This window comes from Canis lupus, chromosome 23, assembly GCF_011100685.1.
Source record: "Canis lupus familiaris isolate Mischka breed German Shepherd chromosome 23, alternate assembly UU_Cfam_GSD_1.0, whole genome shotgun sequence".
NCBI lineage: Eukaryota > Metazoa > Chordata > Mammalia > Carnivora > Canidae > Canis > Canis lupus.
Genome location: NC_049244.1, coordinates 10,496,022 through 10,519,905, shown reverse-complemented (window position 1 = coordinate 10,519,905; position 23,884 = coordinate 10,496,022). Strand labels below are relative to the sequence as shown.

Genomic DNA, 23,884 nt, shown 5'->3' with positions numbered 1-23,884 from the left:
CATAGTCTGGTTAGGAAAAACCTCTCTGAGGAGGTGACATTCAAGCAGAACCTTGAATGATGAGAGGAGGGAGCTAGGCTCTCAGAGCAGTGGCGGCAGGGAGGGTCATGGAGAATTTTCAGGTAGAGGGAATGGCAGGTCTAAATGCCCTGAGGTGGGAGCAAGGATGAGACTTGCAGTTTATCTGTTACAGAGGTAAAGTCAATTCTGGATTATCTATTTTCCAGAAGTTGATAAGGACCATCCTGTTATCTGAATTCTTTGCAATATATTTCAATATAGTCAGCTTTCCTTTGGTGAGTGATGGTGGCTTTTGGCAGGAGAAGAGGAGGAGAGAGGAGAATAAAGGAGGAATTTATAGGATAGGGGAACTGAGAAAGTTGTTGCATGTGTTTAGGTTATAATTCCAATATGAATAGCTGGGGGTTTTTAGATTACCAACTTGGTTTGGGATTACTTAAGCTTCAACTTCCTTCCACTAAAGCAGACATTTAAGAGTAGCTGGTTTACATCTTCAAGGATCTGGTCTGAGAGAAGTACCCAGCAGAACTGGCTATGCTTCCCACTTTAAAGATGAGGAACTCGATGAGGTTTGTTTGTTTGTTTGTTTTTAATTTAAATTCAACCTAGTTAACATATAGTGTATTATTAGTTTCAGGGGTAGAATTTAGTGATTCATCAGTTGCATATGACACCTAGTCATCTAATTATCCCCCCATATATATGTATATATATTTATACATGTTAAATATGTATATTTTTTATGTTTGCTGCCATAAACATTGGGGTGCATTTGCCCCTTTGAATCACTATTTTTGTATCCTTTGGATAAGATCCTAGAAGTGCAATTGCTGGGTCATAAGGTAGTTCTATTTTAACTTTTCTTAAGGACCCTCCATACTGTTTTCCAGAGTGGCTGCACCAGTTTGCATTCCCACCAATAGTGTAAGGTGATGGTTGTAGGGGGACTGGATGTTTCAATTGGCATCCTGAGAATAACTAGAGATGTTAGGAATGGAATTCAGCCACTGGAGAATCTCCTCCATATGAAAGCCAACCTCCAAGATGGCCCCATTGTTACTCATACCCCTCATGTGGTACCTCCCTAATGAATCAAGGCTGGCCTATATGACCAGAAGATTATGGGGAAATGACAGGCTGTGACTTTTGAAGCTAAGTCACAAAAGGTATTGCAGCTTCTGCCTTGGGAGCATTCACTCTAGATGAAGCCAGCCCCCATGTTGTGAGGACTCTTAGGCAGTCCTATAGAGAGGCCCTCATGCTAGGGTAGGCAGATTTAGCAAATAAAAATATAATTTGGGACATAGCTATACTAAAATTTTTCTTCGTTTATCTTAAATTCAAATTTAATGGAGTATCCTGTATTTATCTGGCAACTGTACCTCATGGAAATGAACAAAGACCCTCCCCCATCAACAGCCAGCCTCCAGCGGGCAGCCATATAGGTGAATCATCTTAGAAGCGGATCCTCCAGCTGCAGTCAAGCCTTTGGGTGATCTAGTCAAGGCTGGAGACTTGATGGCAACTTCTAGAGAGACCTCCACTCAGCTAAGCCACTCCCAAATTCCTGGTCCACAGAGACTGTGAGAGATAATAAATGATTATATTGTCTTAAGCCCCTAAATTCCAGAGTGATTTATTTTATAACATGAGATAAACAATATATTCCACAAAACTTTATTAAGCCTTAGTCCATTCAGGCTACTGTTACAGAATATCATAGACCTTATAAACAACAGAAATTTACTTTGTCACAGTCTGGAGACTGGGAAGTCTAAAATCAAGGCACCTGCAGAGTCAGTGTCTGCTGAGAGCCTGCTTCCGGGTTCATAGAGAGCTGACTTTCTACTGTGTCCTCACATGGTGGAAGGGGTGATGGAGCTCTTCAGGATCTCTTTTATAAAGGCTCTAATCCCACTCCTGAGGGCTCTGCCCTCATGATCTAATTACTGCCCCCAAACCCCTGCCTCCAAATACCACCACACTGGAGGTTAGGAATCAACATATGAATGGGGGGGACACGTGGGGGACACAAACTTTTCCCTGTAGCAGAGCCCTTCTTCAGTGTGAGGGACAGTGTCCATAAAGGTGACTAAGGCACAGTTTCTGGCTTTGAATTGCTTAGAGTCAGGTGGGGAAGACAAACGTGGACAGGATTTGTTTACACTATCCTGTGATAAAGGTGCAACAAACAGCCTGCAGGACAGTATGACTCCTTCTGTCAGGCTTATCAGGGAGGTTATCTAAAGAGATGTGTTTTGAGGTAAATCTTTCAGGAAATCCTAGTTCCCCAGGCAGATGGGAGAAGGGTAAGGAAGCCAGAGGGTCATGCTAGGCAGAAAAACAGGGAACTATAGCAAGTTAGTTTCACTGAAACACAGAGTGTATGAATGGGAGCCCTGGCAGCAAGACTGCAATGGGGAAGTAACACCAGACCATCAGAGTCAAATAGGCTATTCCTAGAGGGAGAGCAGATTAGTGGATGGTCTGTTAGGTGGCTGTTGTCATGGACTGATGCAAGAGAGTGGTGTTGCAGGCTTTGGCAGTAACTCTGGGATGGAGAGGAGACAGGATAGAACTGACAGGTCTTATTTGCCTGGTCCTTGGCAATAGCAGCTGCTCAACTGAGTTGTTTGTTGAGTGAGTGACAGATGGGTGTGTGTGGGTTGACTCAAGCAGGGCTATCTGTGTCTTGATTTGAGTGACTGTGGCTGGTTATTCCCTGAAATAGGAATTAGAGGTGGATTTTTGTATCATGCATGAGGGACTGTAAACCAAGAAACTCAAATAACTGTAATCCCTGGGGTTTGAAACCTATCTTCCATCCAGAAGGCATAACCTATGACTCTGGCAGTGGCCCTCAATGTTTTCAATGAGGACCCAAATGGAATGGCACATAGGAGAACTGCAGAGCTGCAGCCTCCTAGGGAATGACTCATCCTTTTGCAGTTCAAGTACTGGACAAATAGCCTCTGGATGCCATCAGAGGTCTCAGACCCTTGGTGGGAGGAAGGGACAAGGGAGACATTGGGATTGAATTCACAGTTCCCATCACAGTCTCTGGACCTTCATTCCTGCTGAAGTGTAATCGGTTAAGAGAAGTAAATTTCCTTGTAAAAGGGATGGGTGTGTATGTTTGTGCACATGTGTGTATGTGTGTGCATGCACACATGCCTGCGTGCAATTTTGGGGGGAACTGGACTTGACATAGAGGCAAATGGGATCTTTCTTTAGAAGCCTGGAGATTGATTCTGTACAGAGTGAACCAAGACAAAACAGAGAATGAGACAGAGGTTTCATGGAGCTATCCTTCAAACAAAAGGAAGCTAACATTTATTAAATATTTCCAAGGGGAGCGATGGGTTGGCAATGTCAGAAGAGCATGCAACTCTTGATCTCAGGGTCATGAGTTTGAGCTCCACATTAGATGTAGAGATTACTAAAAATAAATAAATGAATAAATAAATAAATAAATAAACAAACTTAAAAAAATAAATAAAATGTGGGAATAAAAAAAAAATTCTCCAGAGCTGTCCACATACTATCCACATATGATCTCATTTAATCCTCACAGTAATTCCCAAGTTAGGGATGAGCCTCTCCATTTCTCAAGGCTACACAAGGTAGATATGATTGAACTGAAATCTGAACCTAGGATTCCAACTCCATAGCTTGGATGTTGTCATGATTCCTCGGGGATGGGCTTTTGAAGGATTTAGAATCCCCTTGCAGCCTCTTCCATTCACAGCCAGAGACCTTCCCAGGCCAGGAGGGCCATCTCTTTATGGCCCTGAGCCAATGTGGTTGGTCAGGGTGGGACACAAGGGAAGCCAGATGGCTGGAAGGAGACCAGAGCTGAAGTATTTTCATGCATAAGCTCCATTCTTTTTCCTCAAGGCCCCAGCCTCCTGGAGGTTAGCACCTTTGCCTGGATTCACTTATGGAGACTCTTTCATGTGTTGGGCAACATTGCCTCAGAGCTCTGGAATTACAAGAACCAGTATTTATTGAACCATTACTATTTGCTACACTATGACCAACAAGCTACCTGCATCATCCCACTAACTAACGCTCTGAGGTTGTTACCTTTGATCCCTCTATTTTATAGATCAGGCAACAAGGCTCAAGAGATGGAAGAAGTTCGAGTTCAGAGCTTGAACTCGAACCTGAGGCAGGCTGAACCCAGCACCCAACCTCTTAAGCTCTGAGCTCAGCTGCCCCAGAGGGAAAGGGAAATGGGCCATTCTTTCCTGGGCAGAACGGTTTCTCCTCCACTTCCTTTCCTGATTCTCCCAGAAGACAGCAGACCCAGTGCTCACAAGCAGTGGTGCCAAGTGTTTGCAAAGAGAGAATGAGCTCCCCCGGAGTGCCAAGCTCTGTAGCCTCCGTGTGGGCCTGTCCTACATCAACCCATCAGCCCTGGGGGGTCCTTCCTCTCTGAGCAGTGTGGGCCAGGCTGACCTCTGCTGGCTGGGAGCTTCTGCAGGGGGAAGGGGGTGTGTGTAACAGAAGTCCTCAAGCCTTCCTTCCACCTACCCTTCTGCCAGCTGCCCTGCCTCTCTGGGGTACCAGAGGGCTCCCTGAGCCTTTGCACAGTGGCAGTCATGTGGCCCACTGCCATTCTCTTTCCTTCAGGAGCACTCACTGAGCTTTGCCAAGAGGTGAGAAATCTCAGGGGCCCAGAATGGTGACCAGCTTTCAGAAGGTCACAGAGCATGAACAACAGTAACGTGTGGGGGTTTCACACCTCTTTTTCCTGGTTCCAGATGAACCAATAGCCCTGTGTGTCTTTCTTCCATGGGAGACAATTTACCCCAAGCCCCACTGGGCCTCATTACCCAGAACCAGGCCCCACCCCCTAAATAGCCTCCTTGTCAGCCTGCCCTGCCTTCAAGCTGCTGAAGTTTAATAAGGCCAAGCATGTGTCTCTGCTAGGGGATTTTCCATCTCTTGAGCCTGCCACCCTGACTCTCCTGGAGTTGAGACCCCTCCCTAGCCCCTGCACCTGGCATGGCGCCAGGGAAATGACTGTGGCTCAGGAGGCTGGGAGTCTGCTCGAGTTCCCTCCTGGGACACCCACCTGACTCCAGCCAAAGGCAAGAACAAAGGCCCAGGTCCACTCTCATTCCACACAAGCCTGAGCCTCAGTGCGCGGCATTAAAAGCCTGAATCTTTGATAGATTGAAACCATTCCTCTGTCATCACAGCCTCTTGGCTCTATTTTTACAATCCTTGCTTCGGATCTCTTCGAGGCAAGGCTCTCCTGGGAGCTTGCTGAGTCAGAGGGTCCCCAAGGGAAGCCAAGGGGATGCTGGCCAGACAAAGCCACCAGTGAGGCCCTTCCTAGTGGGCCCTATGGTCATCCACGCCTCCTCCATGCTTCCTGGAGACATGGGGTGGGGGAGGCGGGCAGCTCTGGCCCTTCCAGGGCCATGGTCAAGAATCCTGACCCTTCAGTGATCCTGGATTCAGCTAACTCCACATATTGGGGCCTGAAGGGCTTCCTGAGGACCCTAAGTAGCTGATGCAAAGCCTGGCCTTGACAGGTGAAGAAACTGAGGCCAGGACAGAGCCCAGGTCTCCACTGGCCACAGTGACCCTTCTTGCCTCACAATGTCCCATGCAGGAGGCTCACAGTTGTTCTGCACTATCTCTTTCCTCTTCTCTCAGCTCCAATTTCCCTTGTTATTTTATTCAATTTTTTATTTTTTATTTTTTGGTAGAGATTGATGTGGAGCCAAACTCTGTTGGCTACGTTTAATTTGTGTTTTATTTATGTGGAAAGCTGCCCTGGCTGTGTATCCCAGAGAAGAATTCTGGGCTTGGTCCTCAGGACCTGCTCCTGTTAGCAGCCACTTTCTGGACTTCTGAAGGAGCAGGGCCTTCGCCCTCTAGCACCAGCATGCAGGGGTGAGTAGACCTCGGGGTGTTGGCTGTTTTTGAGGCTCAAAGGCCCCTAGGACCAAGCCAGGGAGAAGGGACTTGGGATGGTTTCAGAGTCAGGAGTCCCCAGGCTGCTGGACACCCATCCCATCCCATCCCATCCCAGAGGGTGTAATCACTTCTGCTTGGTGTGAGGGGAAGTTTTAACTGAAGAGAACTGTCAGGTCAGTGTGAACAGCTCACAAATCACAACAGGAAGTACATTACACCGTTGGGAACAAATGCTGTGGAAATTTTCTTCACAGAAAAGGGAGGGAGAATGTTACATCCTGCCAGACATTTGTACCAAATGGTTAGATGTGGAAATAATTAGCTAATTTATTTTTCTTTCAAGTTTCAAGTTTTGTATTTGTTTGTTTTCCATTTATTTTAATGTAATTCTCTTTAGTATAATGGCATGGTATGTATATATAAATGTGCCTGCAAGCCTGTAGTCTAGAAGGAGATCCTCCCCTCAGAGGTTTTTCTTTTATTCTGCAACCAGCAGGCAGTGATGTGTCCGACTGAGCCTTGTGATTGTTTGGCCTCCCTCCAGAATCTCGTCATAGCCCTCCCTGCCAAGGGAATATGATCCCTGTGCTTGGCCGAGGGACCTTCTCGGACACTCTTGATGCCATTTTCAGCCAAACATATTGAATTTGCACTATTTTTGACAGTTGCTGTTTCATTTAGCATCTTCCCAAAAGGGGTGAGGGAAAACAGAAGGGTTGTTAACAAATTTATTTATTTTAATTTATTTTATTTCTCTTTTGGTTTGGGTTCTACTGAAAACAGAGCCTAAGACAAGGACCTGCATAAGGATGCCTGCAGTTTTTTGCAATGTGATTTCAGGAACTAACATATGGAAATGGGGGAGTGAGATAAGAGAAAGAAGAAAAGCCAGTAAGTGGTGAGTTCTTAAAGGTAAATAAAAACTAGTTGTTTCCATGGGCACCTGAGCATAATTTGGGGGTGAGGAGGAAGAGGTCCCTAAGGAATAGTGAGAATGCTCCTCAAAAGAGTCCATTTTATACTAATCCCCCTCCTCCTTTGATAGAGGGTTTCTCCGGGGGATGTCAGTCTCTACAACCCTCTGGGCTGTGCTTGTGTGGACTGAGTAAGTAAGCCCTGGTGGCTTTGGAGATGCTCCGAGGCAGAGAACCCAAGAAGTTCAGTGAGTAGGCTTGCTGTTGCACAGAAGTATTAGTCTATCATAGCTATAAGCCGAAGCTGGAGAGTCTGAACATAGCTACTGCAATTCTTCCCATTCAAAAGAAAAAAAAAAACAGATTTTCAGTGGTGTACAAAAATACCTAAAGTTCAAGACATAAAAGATGCGAATAAATTGGGCAATGAAGGGAGGAAAAAACAGAACACGTTTTCCCTCAGGTCTTCCTAACAACCAGTGTGAGGAGGGAAGCTGATCAGTTATATAATTTACAGTGTCCATGAATCAAGCAAATCTCAGGCAAAGTTAATCCTCCTCCATGGCCCTCCGAGTAAAGGCAGGACACACAAAGGTGACGCTGACACCATAATGGTAAATGCAATGGCTAATCTTCTCTCTTTATAGTCTAATGGATGAAGAGTCCACCCTCAAAACAACAAAGAGCGTAATAGTCTGGAACACATTGTTTGGAAAGGATTCTTTCAATTAAGCAGGAGCCCAACTTAAAATTAACCTTAGTAGGTAGTAGTGTTTGCTGGCTTGTGAGCTTCGAAAGTCAGGAGTGGACTGACTTTAGGCAAAGCTAGATCCAGGCACTCAAATTTTCATCAAAACTCAGTCTCTGTCTACCTATTCATTGGTCCTACTTTCCTGAGTATGGCTTCATTTTCCAGATGTTATCTTTCTGTGGATGGCAAGCTGGTCCTTGGCAGCTCTAGGCTTACATGATCCTTGAGAAGCTCACTCTCTCAGCATCCATATATGAAATATCATTAAAGGATTCTGATTGACCCTGCTGGAGGCCCATGAACATTTAATCACCATAAGAGTGCTATGATCAGCCTGTCCTGACCATGTGTCCAGCTCTGCAGCTGTAAGACAGGCAGGTTTATGTGATCTACAGACCCTTCCATATAACTTCTCAGAGTCCAGGTTGACTTCAATATGCTAGGGGAAAGAGTGATATGATATGGTTCTCACCGTGCATGATGATGGGGGATGATTTTTGAAATCATCCAAGTGATATAATAAAAACTTACTGCTTGCTTATGAAAATGGATGAAATCCCCATCTAGTAAGAAGAGGGGTGTAGCAGAGCCATTGGTTCTCCATGCATAACCCCTTGGTGTTACCATCCCCATACATGTTGACAGTCCCTGCAATTATTCTGAAGGCTGTCTCTCACCACAGGATTGTGTTTGACTTGCTCATGGCAGTGTAGGTAGTTAATGTTCCCAGAAACATAAATCAATAAATTGGGAGTTGAAAGATAAATGCCCCATTTTAAGGACACCAAAGCAGTCTATTCTGTCTCCTGGAGGACCTTAGAAGATTGAACCACAGTTGATTATAGCTGTAAGCCATACTTCCTACATTGGCTTCCTTCCCTTCTCTCTCACCTGCTCACCCCATACTGGTGCTTCCTGGGATCACCTCCTATATAAACTATTTGTATTAAAATCTTTGTTTCCAGATCTGTTTCCAGAGGAGCCCATCATAAGTACATGTTATCTTATTTATTCCCCTCACTGCCAGGATCATTAGTTTCTCTCCCCCATTTACTCCCCAGTTCTCCAAGATTAACAAAGTCCACATTCTGATTTAGCAGCTTTGTGTTGTCTGTTTAGAGATGAACTAGGTCACCCAAAGGTAGGAAGAGGTCAAGATTATCCTTCTTAGATTTGGAAACTGCCAACAGGAGCAGATTCCTGAAAAAGACAGAAAGATGGACGGACCACCTTTAGCAAACATACCTCCCGTTACAGCTTGAGGTCTTTTTCTGCTCCCTGTCCAATTATAGCAGCAAGACTTATTGCTTAGTTTAAACTGCTATCGGTTATTTTAGAGACAGCACAGCCAAAGAAAGAGTGGTAGCCAGCCCTCAGCAAAGGTTTGCAACCTGAATTGGTAGCCAACAGACCAAGTCGGCACTATGTTCTGAAGGCACGGGGAATGGCAGGTTTGTAATAATTTCCAATGGAGTCCAGACATGTTATATTACAAGAATGAAGATAACTCCCCTGCCTGAAACATATGGATTTATTTTGAGGCATACCTCTGTCTGGTTTAAGTAGGACCTTCATTTAAATGTAAATGTGAGTTTTCAATATGCTCCTAGAGAAAGGAAAATACTGAAACTGCTGACATCCAGGACCTGGGGGAAGGATGCTCAGGGTAGCTCCTATGAACTCAGGGGGAGAAGGTGCACACTGGCAAGAGGTGGAAAAGGTGAATAAAATGGAAATGGAGGGAGACTTGAGTGGCTCAGTGGTTGAGCATCTGCCTTGACTCAGGTCATGATCCTGGGGTCCTGGGATTGAGTCCTGAATTGGGGTCCCCTCAAGGAGCCCGCTTCTTCTTCTGCCTATGTCTCTGCCTCTCTGTCTGTCTCTCATGAATAAATAATAAAATAAAATAAAATAAAATAAAATAAAATAAAATAAAATAAAATAAAATGGAAAAGAAGCAGATAAACTGAGGCTTGGACAGCAAGATGACTTGCTATGGGACAGAGAGGCTGCAGGGGCCAAGGGGAGTTCCCAGTCTGACTAAAATAGCATTGTCCCTTAGAACTTCCTGTGATGACAATGTTCTCAGTGTTGTTTTGCTCACAAGTGGCTATGGTGCACTTAAAATGTGTTACTGATGAAGTTTTAATATCACTTAATTATAATTAATTTAAATTTGAATAGCCATGGATGCTTAGAGGCCATATTGGACAGCAGAGGACTAGAAGCTGAAGTTTAAGGAAGGCTTGAAAACAGATAGCTGTCTACTCTGAGATATCAGTCCTGGTGATTCTTCATGTAGCTGGAGAGGGGCAGATCAGAATTACATGACCTTTTCCAACAACACATACTTGCTGCTATTCTGATAAGCACCACCTCCCACCAAGGGAAGAAGGACCCCGCAAAGTTCTGCAATGAGCTATCATTATCTAAGACACTGTTTATCCCTCAAGGTGTGAGAACAGGAAAAAAAAAAAAAAGGTTTGAGAACTCCTGGCTCACTGGGCCAGAAAAATAGAAGTTTTCCTACCCTTATGTGTCTCTCAGGGACTGGAAAGAAGTAATCTTATTTAGAGTTGATCTTGGTCTGGAGGATTCTTAATGATCAATTTCATTTTTCTGTAAGACAGATGGGAAGCTGTATATATATTCATCCGGTTGACATTATTCCCATGCAGAGGACGTTGAAGGCCTATTGTTTGCCCAGCTCTGTGTTAGGCACATAGCTTGTCATGGAAGGGGGTGGGGAGGAAGTAAGGCAAGCCCTCTGGCCCTGGCTACATATTCAAGAAGGTCCTCAAATTGACACTTATGATTTAATCTTATTTGTAAATTCAGGAATTCTTCTGGGAATGCACCATCATTTTATTTTTATTTCCATGAGTTAACATAATCTGGTAAATATAAACACTGAAATTTTATCAAAATATTTGTGAACCTCAACTCGACATTTCTTCTCATTTTGGTCAGACTTGGGTGATCTTGGGTGGTCTCACTCATACCTGTTGTCAGCTGGCAGGTTGCCTGGAGCTGACTTTGCTCATCTTGGCTGTGCTCTCTTAAATGTCTGGTACCTGTTCTGGGATGACTGGGTTGACTCTGCCCCATGCTGTCATTCATTCTCCAGTTGGCTAGCCTGCACTTATTCCCATGCAGAAGATAAGAAGCCCCAGGGAGCAAGCAGAAGCCACACAAGGTTTACCAAGTTCTAGGCTTGAAACTCCCACATATTACTTCTGCCATATTGTATTAGTCAAAGAAAGTCATGTGGCCAGTTCAGCTTCTGGGAGTGGAGGAATAATTCCACTTCTTGATTGGAGGAGCAACTAAGTCAATCTGGAAAGAGCTATGGATATGAAAAGGGGAATAATATTGGACTTTTTATGCAACGTTTTATCCATAAGTTTCAGTGGAGCTCATTCATATGGGAGTTGAAGGTGATCTAGGGAAGTGGTAATATTTGAAGTTTTAATAGGAAATTTGCTTTCAGAAGAGAGACGATACCCTTGCGCAGAAATGTACATTTTAGCTGGAAAGGAAAGCAAGTACATATGACAAACATTACCATTGACCCTACCATCATCAGGAGAGAATACATGGAAGTTTTTCTTGATAGAGGGGAGGGTTAAAGCTAATCCAGCCTTGCATTTCTTCCTGTCTCCTTTTTGAGCACCGGTACAAATTTAGATTTTTGCAAGACAGCTGGCTATGGTTTAGATTTTCCTAGACAACTTTGGAATAGAAAGAATTGATAATATATTTGGAAACTAAAGTCTCCTAAGGTCCTAAAGACTTAGCTCTTGTTAATTTCCTCTTGTTTTAATGGCTTTTTGGTTGCTCCCATGTGAATCATCATATCTATGTATTTTTGGTTTTTATTAAAGTTTTAGCTCATTGGTCCTCTTTTCTGTGTATTAATAGGATATACATAAATAAACTAACATAATATTAAGAAAGTTGAGTAGGTATGGTAGAGTAAGGCTACAAAGTTGAAAAGAAGAGCTTATGTTTAATTCAATTAGAAATAAGAAGCTGGGGGTGCTCAGTAGAAGTGAGCATCAGTCAGTGTCTTTGACACTTGGCACCCTGTAGCCCTCTGTGACTTCCAGTTGCTTTACCCAGCTGTGGAGTGGCGATCTCTTGCTCAGATGACTCACAGGCACTCTCTCTTTAGTTTCTTAGAGAGAAAGCATGTTTAAAGTGTGGAGTTCTCCTTTGAGTGAGGCACCTAAAAGAAACAGAAGGGAATGGCCTTGGCTGATCTCTGGGTTTTGAATGACATCAACTCTACCCAGATTTCTGGGGAAATAGCAGAACCATTTCCTCAGCAGGTTTTAAGGGAATTTGTTTAGACAGATCCAGGAAATACAATTTGATAACCCAGGGTTTATCTCATCCTCCACTGTCAAATTGGAATCTTTCCTAGAGCGAGAAATGCAGTCAAGAATTGCAGTGTGAGTTAAAATGTATAACTGCACAGGAAGGAATCATTGACTTCATTTTTCATTGGCTGTCAGGGAGCAGGTGCTCTGAGACTGGAGATAGAAGAAAACAGAGAGGAGAGGAACCCCTTCTCAGTCCCTCTCACATTGTGTTTGAGATATGAGCTTACACTGGGTGATGGAGACTCTCTTTCTCAGATATGGTGTACAGAAGTATTTTGTTTTCATATCACTAGACCCTTGCTTTTAGGTGGGACCCATGAATCAGCAATAGTAGCATCACCGAGAAGCTTGTTAGAAATGCAGACCTTGGACTCCACCTTATACCTGCTGAATCAGAACTCACCTTTTAATGAGATGTTCTAGTGATGAGCATACACATTAAAGTTTGAGAAGCCCTGATCTAGAGAATAATTCTAGAACAGGTTTGACATTGACTCGGGTTTGAGCCATGTCACTGCCCATCACTAGCTCCATAACCTTGAACACATTTCTTTCTTCTGGACACTGGAGCAGGCAGTGGGATGCCTTAGCATGCTTAAAATAGCCCTTCTATTCAAGGAGCTTATAATCAGGAAGTAAATGGATGATTAGAAGTCATAACGATGAGTGTCATGATAAGAGGAAAAGTCAAATGTTATGGGAGCACAGACGAAAGGTATGTTATCCAGTCTTAAGGGCAGAGATGGCTTCCCAGAAGTGATATTTAAGCAGAGGCCTGACTGGGAAGCTGTAATTTTTTAGTTAAGGAGTATGATAGTGGGTGGCAAGGGGAGTGATGCACACTTAGCTGTGATTGGAACATTGGAAGCTTCATTGACAGTTGAGGAACAAACGGGAGATGAAGAAGTGGAAAGCACTTAGAGTCAAACCTTTTTAAATGTTTGCTCTGAGGATTAGCTAGAGAGAACATGGGTTATGGGAGGATTTTTTTTCACATGGAAGAAATCTGATGGGGAGAAACAAATAGGTGGAATGGAGAAGAGGTAATTGAAGGAGATCCCAGAAATTGGAAGGGGGGAGACCCAGAGCCCAGGAGTTGGGACTGGTCTCAGGCAGGAGATGAGTTCCTTCCTTTCAATTAGAAGGAAGGAGAAAAAGATGAGAGTGGATGCAGGTATGTTTATAACTTCAGTAGCAGGAAGTCAAAAGAGTCCTTCTCAGATGCATTCCATCTCTTCTATAAGGAAGAACAAGTAAGAATATTTCCCAAGAGGAAAGAGGTTTGAGGAGAGTAGAAAGAGATTGAAATAGACACTGTGAAAAAGAGAAAAGGGCTGTTTCAGGGCAAATAGAGGACTCTCTGGGTCCCTCTGATGATGAAGAACTTGCTATGGCACAAGTTTGTGTAGTGGGGTGGTTTTCTTTAAAAATGATCTGCAGCGTAAGTATAGGTTAAGACACCGAGACTAATATAAATGTTGGGGTTTTTATTCCCCTCAAGTATGTGATGAAAAGACAATGATACAGGAGTTGGGGATTCTGGCAAGAAAATGATAGACAATCGTATGAGAAAAATTAGTCATTCTCTTCCTTCCTGCTTCCCCATATGGTGGGCATATTGATTGCTGTCGGCTGACTTGGGCCCCCTAAGTCATATGCTGAAGCCCTAACTCTCAGTATGACTCAGAATGTGGCTGTATTTGGAGATAGGGCCTTTAAAGAGGTAATTGAGTTAAAATGGGGTCACTAGGGTGGGCCCTAATTTGATATGACAGTTGTCCTTATAAGAATATTAGGGAAAACAAATAAAAAGAAGATTAGGATATAGACAACACAGACTGGGGGACAACCACATTAGGACAAAGCAGGAAGGCAGCCATCTGCAAGCCACGGAAAGCAGCCTCAGAAGAAACCAAACCTACCAACACTTAGATCTCAGACTTCCTTCCAGCCTCCAGAACTGTGAAAAAATTAATTTCTGATGTTTAAGCCAATCAGTCTGTGGTACTTTGTTGTGGTAGACCAAGCAGGCTGTTTTGTAGTGAGTATGTGTTGTTGGATGACTTCGATCATGTGGTCTTACCTCCTCATTAGAGCTATTGGTGGGAGACAGAGGGGGCACTTCACCCAACTGATGCCTGGCTGTAGGCCAATCATCAAGCCATGGCATGCCAGGTGAGGCATCAGAAACTCTACCTCGGGAATTCGAACCAAAAGACATGGACACATGGATGTTGTTTGTGCTGAACACTAGGAATCCCAATAGACCTAGGTCTGGAATGGTCATTTAGGGGCCATGAGCAAATTAATAAGATGGTTAAAGAAGGTGATCTGCAGACAGAGGAGGAAACAAGTAGGTAGAAAGAAGAAGAAGTGAGGAAACAGTACCTAAGATATGGAGAGAGCAGCCCCAACTCTTAAAGACTTCAATCTCCACAGCTCTAACTTAGTTTCCCAACTTCGGATTTAATAGAACCCCTCTATAACTCTATAATAACTGTCCCTGGAGTGAGCATCAAGTCCTCAACTGATGGAAAAGGAAAAGATTATTTACAGCAAGAAAGTGGAGAAATCAAGTTCCTGATGAGGTTGAGGAACAGGAGTGGGGTAACTGAGTGACATGTTCTTTCTATCAAACCTGACAACTCTAACATCTGTTCATGTTAATGGATTCATTGGCCCATTATGAATCCAATGTACTATTCCTTACAAAGGTATCATTTTTTATAGGACAAATATTTTATTCCAAAAGAGGCAAGTCCGAGAAATATTTTAGAATGAAGAATTGTCTGGTCTCAAAATCAGGCCAAATAGACCACCATCCTTTCTTCTTTTATATACATAGCATTCATCTTGTCTACACTTCCTGGTACCAATAAACCAGTTTCTAGGGAGAGTCTTCTGGATCCTTATAGTATCCACAGAGAGATCTCCATCCTGCACAGGTGTTGCTTGTATGGAAAGCCTGCAGCACTACCAGGGACAGCCCTGCAGTACGGCTCACATCAAATGCATAGGGGGAGCATGGTGGTTGGGTCGGGGCATCAGGGTGATGTGCCATCCCCGGACCCTTGAAACTGATGCCTGTATCATATTCTCTCATGCTTAACACCTTGCGCTTTATATTTTATAGTTAGTTGAATACAACCTGGCTATGTAACCAGATTGCAAGCTCCTTGACGACAAGACATCTCTCACTGTCACTCTAGCTCATTTACTGAGGTCATGGGACTTTGCCTGGAGCAGGCGCTCCATAAATATTTGTTGGCATAAAATGGAATGCCCCATTCCCCACCACTGGCCAGAGAAACCAGTTGTCTGACTCCTTACACGACAGTTGTCAGGACATCATTCTCTTCTCTTTAGCGTGTTCCCTAGCCTCTGTTCAATGCATTCCTCTCAGGTTTGGAATAAACAGTGGCACCCACAATTTGTTTATCTGCTCTGAAACATGAAGGTACTTTGTGGTTATGAGGCAGTAACTTTGCCATTGTTTTTATTGGAAATAGTGACAAGAAGGCAGTGATTAACTCTCATTGCTGCCCCCAGGATTTCATGATCGATGGTATGACTGCTTTTCCTGTCACTATCAAATGTTGCTTGGCCTTCCACTCAGCCAACTGGCAGTATGAAGCAAGGAAGGGCATGTCTAAGGTTACCTGGATTTATCAATCTGGTTTTCCAGCAGGAAAATGTTTGGGTTTCATGATCAGTGAGAGATTATTTCCCCCATGGCCCCTGCCATGTTCAGGTGGCTTCTAAATGCCAATATGGGATCCAGAGAAGGCACAGTGAGTCACAAAGGCATGCCATAATAGGATGTTGGCTAATTGGTGATGCTGAACTTCCACTTGGGAAAAAGATTAGCTATAGAAAATAGAATTACCTTTGGACCCCTCAGTTCTGCAAATTTGTATAAAATCTCACGGGACTGGGGTGGTTTGTCTTCATGATAGCTAGGAAGGAAAGGTTTGCTAGCAAAACAAATCGATGAAACAAAATTGCAGGTGGCATGTTCAGACATCTTAGGAAATCATTTTTCAAGCCTTTAGCAAAGACGCTATGTAAATCAACAATCAGTTGGAATATTTACTTATTAAAGCAGTTGGTTTTCAACTTTCTTTTTTTAGACAGGGAAAATTTTTAAGTCTTAGATGGAGCAGGAAAAAAAGGGGAGTTCTGTGAGGTGAAGACGGGCTGTGGGACCCTGCAAGCTCAGATGTCCTCTTCCATCCTATCCCTCTTTCACAGCCAGGGTTGGCCCCTAAAACACCTCTGCAGAGACCTGGGATGCCAGGGAGACCAATTTAAAAGCCAGAAATTCAAAAGGTAAGACCTTTTGCAGTTGTTTGATAAGCAGTTAGAGGTACTGTGCATACTTTTCAGAAACAAGATTGTGTCTGAACAAAGCATTCTCTATCCATGGATTTTCTTTCACCAGAGACCTGTTCTCATTCAAATATCTTTTGCAATTAGCCTGAACAATCATTTGGAGTTCTTCAAATAAAACAGGTACGGAGGAGGGGTGGGAGACAACAATAATCTGCACGTAGGTGATTGCGGGTTCTTGGAAGAGCAACAAAGAGAAGGACAAGGTTGTCTGGGTCTGTGTCCATGACAGGAAAGGAGGAAGGAAGGGAACAGGGCATAGAGTTAAGAGATTCCACAATGGTTATTCCCAGAAACCAACGTGAATACATTTTCAAATCACTCAGCCAACTGGCAGTATGAAGCAATGTCACCAGGAAAGGCAGCTTCCAGCATGCATCTACTATATGTCTCCTGGAGGCTATCCATATTTTATGGTCCCAGGGCCAGTGACTGAAGCCCAGCAAGGAAGTACCTGTGGCCAAGGAGCTATAGTTCCATAGTACCCATGCTCGATTCAGCCCCCTAAGCCAAAGTACCTGGCAGCAAAGACCAGCATCGTTGGTCTGGTTGTTGTGACTCCAACTAACAAATCAGAAAGGTTGTTATGCAGGGCAGCCTGACCAGCATTCCCAAACATCTGTCTATGGCCAAAGTCCCCAGACCCTTTGAAGACTGCTAACTCTTCCATCTTCACACCACCATGTGGCTGCCATAATTTTCCACTGATATATCATGGAAGATTGGTGGATTGAGTGGCCAAGGATGCTTAGTGGTTTGTATTGTTAAACAGATTATCCTCTAATCCTCCCTGTGTTAGTGTGTTCACTTGTCAAGAGCAGGGCATATGCTTTATTCATTCTGTTTTTTCAGGAAACATTATAGTGAATATTCAATACATGTTTGAAGGTGAATGGAAGAGAGGATGAGAAATGAGTAGAGACAACGGTCTTTATGATTCCAGTCTTTAAGCCATGATCAACCTGTGGGCCACCTTCAGTATACAAACTTGCCCAGCTGTCACATGTACCAACAGCCTCCAACCACTTCAGTTTTGCTGCTTTGAACAACCCCTGCTCCCATCACAAAGTAAGGCAGCAGCAAGCTTTCAAGACTCCCTTGATGGAAAGCTGCATCTCTCCATCACTTTCTTTCTGTTTATTTGGAAACATATTCCAGAAAGTTTTAATGTACAACAAAGTAGAGAGAAGAGTATGCTGAAATCTCATTACTCAATCATCAACATTTATCAGTGTTTTGCTAATTTTGTTTCACCTATATACACTTTTTTTCCTAAGATATTTCAAAGCAATACTCATACACACACACAGATAAGAAGTTTTGTTTTTTTAACATATCCATAGTGTATTATCACCAACTGGATTATATAATAACCTTTCTTCGTTCAAATTTTCCAGAATATCTCAAAAGACTTTTGAGATTTGATATCTCAATTGATTTGATAAAATCAGGATCCAAACTGGGTCCACACATTGTTTTTTATTTTTTTTTCCTGTTTCTTTTAATCTGTAACAGTCTCTCCTCTCTTGTATTTTCTTTTCTTTTCTTTTCTTTTTAAGATTTTACTTATTTATTCATGAGAGACACAGAGAGAGGCAGAGACACAGGCAGAGGGAGAAGCAGATCCCATGCAGGGACCCGGATGTGGGTTTCGATCCTAGGACTCCAGGATCACACCCTGAGCCAAAGGCAGACGCTCAACCGCTGAGCCACCCAGGTGCCCCCTCTCCTGTATTTTCAAAGTCATTTGTACATTCAAGGAATCAAGTCCTTTGTCCTATAGAATTTCCCATTTCCTGGACTCCACAACAGGCTCTACACTCAGCAGGGAATCTACTTGAGACTCCCTCCCTCTGCTCCTCCCTGCTCTCTCTTTCTCTCTCTCAGATTTATTTGTTTATATTGAGCCCCAGATGTGGGGTTCTATCTCACGACCCAGGAAATCATGACCTGAGCCAAAATCAAGAGTTGGACGCTTCACTGAGCCACCCAGGTGACCCAAAAAAGATTTTATTTTTAAGCAATCTCTACACTCAGCATGGGTCTCAAACTCACAACCCTAAGATCCAGAGTCCCATGCTGTATCAACTGAGCCAGCCAGGTACCCCTTCATTTTTCTTAAACTTAGTATCCTTTTCTTGAATCACAATTTGAACCCACTTGTAAGTTCTTACCACTGGCTTTTGTTATCAGCCCTTGTGGTTCATCAGGAACCACAGGGTACACGCAACAAATAAACTCTTTGGAGATCAGCAGGTATGGTGGAGGGGACTATTCTTGAAGTTTCATTTATTGTCCACATTTATCATTATACCCTGATGTTGATTTTTAACCTCTCAAAACAATGATGAAGTTCTGCTTGGAATGGAATAGTGCATGGCATTGAGCGAGATGTTTGTGTTACACACTCATTCTCAGAGCCCTAGGGAGTTGAGCATGTTATTAATAAAAAAGCAACCATAGTCACAGATGTAAGTGATTGATAGCAATAAATAATTTGTAAGTTTGCATGCATCAGTTCACAAAAATTCCCACTTACATCTAAATAAGCTTGCATAAATTAATAAATTACGATCCGTGGTAATACTTTATTATTGTCCTGGAGCTCAAAATTATAGTTTTAGGAATTAGATCCAAAAGCGTCCTTCATCCTGCAAAGATTTTCGTTGCTGTCTCCAGAAATTCTGGCAGATACTTGAAGGCTATATGGTATCTCAAAACATAATGCTTCTGCAACCACAAAGAACAAGACAAATGTGAGATTAACCCAGGCTCTGCCTGTATTCTTTCTTTCCTACCTAGGAACCAGGGAGGTAATTTTCATTTGTTAGGGAAAGTTAACCCACCACTCAAATTAATTGGATGCAACTCTGACAATCAGGGGGTTAGAATCCACGTGTAGCCTCAAATAGTCTATTGTGCAGATGTGTCTTTTTTTTTTTTTTTGACTTTTTTTGACTTTTTTTTTTTATTGGTGTTCAATTTACTAACATACAGAATAACACCCAGTGCCCGTCACCCATTCACTCCCACCCCCCACCCTCCTCCCCTTCTACCACCCCTAGTTCGTTTCCCAGAGTTAGCAGTCTTTACGTTCTGTCTCCCTTTCTGATATTTCCCACACATTTCTTCTCCCTTCCCTTATTTTCCCTTTCACTATTATTTATATTCCCCAAATGAATGAGAACATATAATGTTTGTCCTTCTCCGACTGACTTACTTCACTCAGCATAATACCCTCCAGTTCCATCCACGTTGAAGCAAATGGTGGGTATTTGTCATTTCTAATAGCTGAGTAATATTCCATTGTATACATAAACCACATCTTCTTTATCCATTCATCTTTCGTTGGACACCGAGGCTCCTTCCACAGTTTGGCTATCGTGGCCATTGCTGCTAGAAACATCGGGGTGCAGGTGCCCCGGCGTTTCATTGCATTTGTATCTTTGGGGTAAATCCCCAACGGTGCAATTGCTGGGTCGTAGGGCAGGTCTATTTTTAACTGTTTGAGGAACCTCCACACAGTTTTCCAGAGTGGCTGCACCAGTTCACATTCCCACCAACAGTGCAAGAGGGTTCCCTTTTCTCCGCATCCTCTCCAACATTTGTGGTTTCCTGCCTTGTTAATTTTCCCCATTCTCACTGGTGTGAGGTGGTATCTCATTGTAGTTTTGATTTGTATTTCCCTGATGGCAAGTGATGCAGAGCATTTTCTCATATGCATGTTGGCCATGTCTATGTCTTCCTCTGTGAGATTTCTGTTCATGTCTTTTGCCCATTTCATGATTGGATTGTTTGTTTCTTTGGTGTTGAGTTTAATAAGTTCTTTATAGATCTTGGAAACTAGCCCTTTATCTGATATGTCATTTGCAAATATCTTCTCCCATTCTGTAGGTTGTCTTTGAGTTTTGTTGACTGTATCCTTTGCTGTGCAAAAGCTTCTTATCTTGATGAAGTCCCAATAGTTCATTTTTGCTTTTGTTTCTTTTGCCTTCGTGGATGTATCTTGCAAGAAGTTACTATGGCCGAGTTCAAAAAAGGTGTTGCCTGTGTTCTTCTCTAGGATTTTGATGGAATCTTGTCTCACATTTAGATCTTTCATCCATTTTGAGTTTATCTTTGTGTATGGTGAAAGAGAGTGGTCTAGTTTCATTCTTCTGCATGTGGATGTCCAATTTTCCCAGCACCATTTATTGAAGAGACTGTCTTTCTTCCAGTGGATAGTCTTTCCTCCTTTATCGAATATTAGTTGACCATAAAGTTCAGGGTCCACTTCTGGGTTCTCTATTCTGTTCCACTGATCTATGTGTCTGTTTTTGTGCCAGTACCACACTGTCTTGATGACCACAGCTTTGTAGTACAGCCTGAAATCTGTGCAGATGTGTCTTAATGGAGACATGATCCATTTACAGAGGAGATGGGATCCTTCTTCTGGGTGAACTTTTGAATCCTATGACGATTTCCTTGGGAATCTGGAGCCACCAAGGAAATCGGTCTGTCAGGCACTGGAAGGAAATATTTGCCAATCATACCCAAGTTAGATGATCTTTGCACAAGAAATTGGTAGTGTTCATTGTACTCATAGAGTCCTACCTAATTTGGGTTCTGAACTTTGCTTTGGTTGAACACATTCTTGGGTGTGCATTGGGAGGCTGAATCCAGAGCAAACTTCTGGAGGAGAGCCATGCTATCACAATCAGCTGATTAATCCCCAAGCGGGTTTTCAGGGCCCTTCTCCAGGTCCTGGGGCAAGTTATCTTTGTGTCTGTTTTTCCACTATCACAGGAGAAACAGCAGCCTACTTTGGAGGGCAAAAATGATGGGAAAAGCAAAGTGAGAGTGTTTACTAACACATCACTCATAATTCCATAAGCCTTGGGGCGTCCATCCACCATAGAGAGAAGTTTTATTTGCCCTTCCATGTTAGGCAAACACTCACCCCAGTGACTTTGCCAGCTCCCTACCTTCCAGACTGCATCAAACTGCACTGGCGGGAAGTTACTAGGGAAGGCAGCTGTGCACGGTGAACAAATGTCTTTGTGAGAGAGGAAGGCCATCGTCCTGGGCAGTGGCTAACGGGCCCTGCTCAGTGGAATTTCTCTCCCTTTTTAACCAGACTGAGCCTTGCTCCTTTCTGGCAGGCAGACAGGCCTACTCTTCCAAGTACGCAGGAAAGTTCTGTTTTGACAAGCACACACATTCTTTTTCAGAAAGCCACAGAGGCAAACGCCTTTGTTGCAGACAGACCAACTCCCTTCCAGTCCAGGAGGTGAAAGCCTTTCATGAGCCACATAATGGGAGCAACAGTGGCGCTGGCCGATTCAGTCCCCCAAAAGTACATAACTTTCATTATGTGGCTTCCACATACGGAATGTACTTCCCCTCTCAAATCCAAACGCTGGCAGGGCTGTTTGTCCGGCACTGGGACTGGCAGGGAGCAGGGGTTGGCAGGAGTCATGAGGCATTTTTCTGTAGGCTTTGGTTTCCTGGCCAGTTGAACCTAGTCCAATTATTGTCCCAAGGTTCTGCCAGATAAAACAAGGAGAGAGCTTTTGTAGATGCCTAGTGACTAAAAGATGGAGGAGGGAAGGCGCAAGCTGAATGGGGGGTGGGGCGTCCCAAGTTCCAGCAAAGGCCATGGCTCAGGAGACTCCTCCCCAAGCAAGAGCTCTGACTCTGCCCTATGGAATGTGCAGTGGCCTCCAGAGACCTTGCCCTTCAGGCAAATGCCTGGCACTCTGGCCTTTCTCACCCTGGCATGAGGCTCCAATCTTAGCACCCTTTGTGACACAAAGTCAAATTCCCTGGAACATAGGGTTAGCATTTTCAGCAAACGAATCCTGTTGGTGATATTTAGTACTCTGAGCAGAGCAGCCCATACCCACAAATGGTCTAGAAAGTTGCTATCTTGAGATAGTATCAAGAATGCTCTAAGATACTATCCACTTCCAAAGTACCTCCCTGAACTGTCCGCCCACCATGCTTGAACTTCCTACAGGTGGAGGCGTTAATTGGGAGTCATTAAAAGATCACCTCCAGAAAGTTCTATTTAAAATGCACATATTAAAAAATAAACTAAAATGCACATATTAAACTAATCATGACCTAATTAAAATGCAAATTAAAAAATATATGTAGGCTTAACTCCCCTGGCATTCTAGTGGCTAGTCCCCATCCCTCCTTCCTAAGGCTGCATCTTTTTGAGAGGGAAGGCTAAAGACCAGTGTCTACTCTGGGATCTCCTCTTCTCATATTGTCCTGGTTCAACGTTCATCTCACTTCCTTCAACAACCCATGAAGAGCTTCCTTCCACATTGGTCTAAACAAACTCACATTGGATTGACCATTTTCTAGTGTCTGAGCTGAGGTACTAAATGCAGAAGTAGCTCAATGTCCAGTATTCAAAATATAGAGACTTTCCATCTTGGTTACAATTCAGCAATTCTATTTCTGCTGCTCTGTTATTTTTGTACCTCAGTGCAATTGCATAGATCTGTGAAATGTTGAAAACCCAGGAGGAGCTCATGTCCCCTAAAATATAAGGACTCTGTGATATTGCTTCTTGCAAAATGTCTTTGAAGGCCTATCAAGTGCCTGTGCTCAGCCGTGTAGAGGTGGGACCTCCTTGGTGATGGGTAGGACATGAGACATTATCCAGGCTGCTGGTTGTCAAAAGGATTCTGATGACTCAAGACACACTTTCCCCTGTGGTCACTTTAGGTCTCCTGCTATCGAATGCCCCTCTGGCTCTGGCATTTGTCCTCTGACCACAAAGTATAGCTTTGCCAATGCTTGGTGTTTAATTATTTTAATTTAATTAAGTCTCGGTCACTCATATTGTCTTGCTTTCTCCCAGTTCTATCAAACCCAACCTGAAGAGAACTGGAGACCCAAGGCTTAGGATCAATGTGGAGAGGAAAATCCAGGCTTCAAAGCTATTCTCACTGGTAGATAAATGTGTAAAAGAAGATGAAGAAGAAGGAGAAGAAGAAGAAGAAAGAAGAAGAAGAAGAAGAAGAAGAAGAAGAAGAAGAAGAAGAAGAAGAAGAAGAAGAACAGGAGGGGGAGCAGGAGGGGGAGCAGGAGAAGAAGAAGAAGAAACTAACAAAAACACTATATATTGGAGGGATCCCTGGGTGGTGCAGTGGTTTGGCGCCTGCCTTTGGCCCAGGGCACGATCCTGGAGACCCAGGATCAAATCCCACGTCGGGCTCCCAGTGCATGGAGCCTGCTTCTCCCTCTGCCTGTGTCTCTGCCTCTCTCTCTCTCTCTCTCTGTGACTATCATAAATAAATAAAATTTAAAAAAAACACTATATATTGGAAAGCTTTAGGTTTCCTACTGGTTTCTGCCTTTTTTTTTTTTTTTAATGAAGAATGGGTAGTGAAGTGAGGATGAGGGGCAGCAGAGAGGAATGGGACAAGCAGGAAAGCTATACCAGGTTAGGCCAGAGCCACTGGAACTCATGGTCTTGTAGGAGCAGAGCTGAA

The 23,884-nt window shown here is 43.5% G+C and overlaps 1 long non-coding RNA gene across 1 annotated transcript; it reads left to right on the top strand.

The window, feature by feature from the left end:
• The first annotated feature begins 5,846 nt into the window (after positions 1–5,846).
• LOC106557623 lies at positions 5,847–23,381 on the top strand. The gene is made up of 4 exons (XR_005376688.1): positions 5,847–5,931; positions 6,739–6,867; positions 16,257–16,334; positions 23,251–23,381. It is a non-coding gene; the product is annotated as an uncharacterized LOC106557623 (long non-coding RNA).
• Positions 23,382–23,884: the final 503 nt, after the last annotated feature.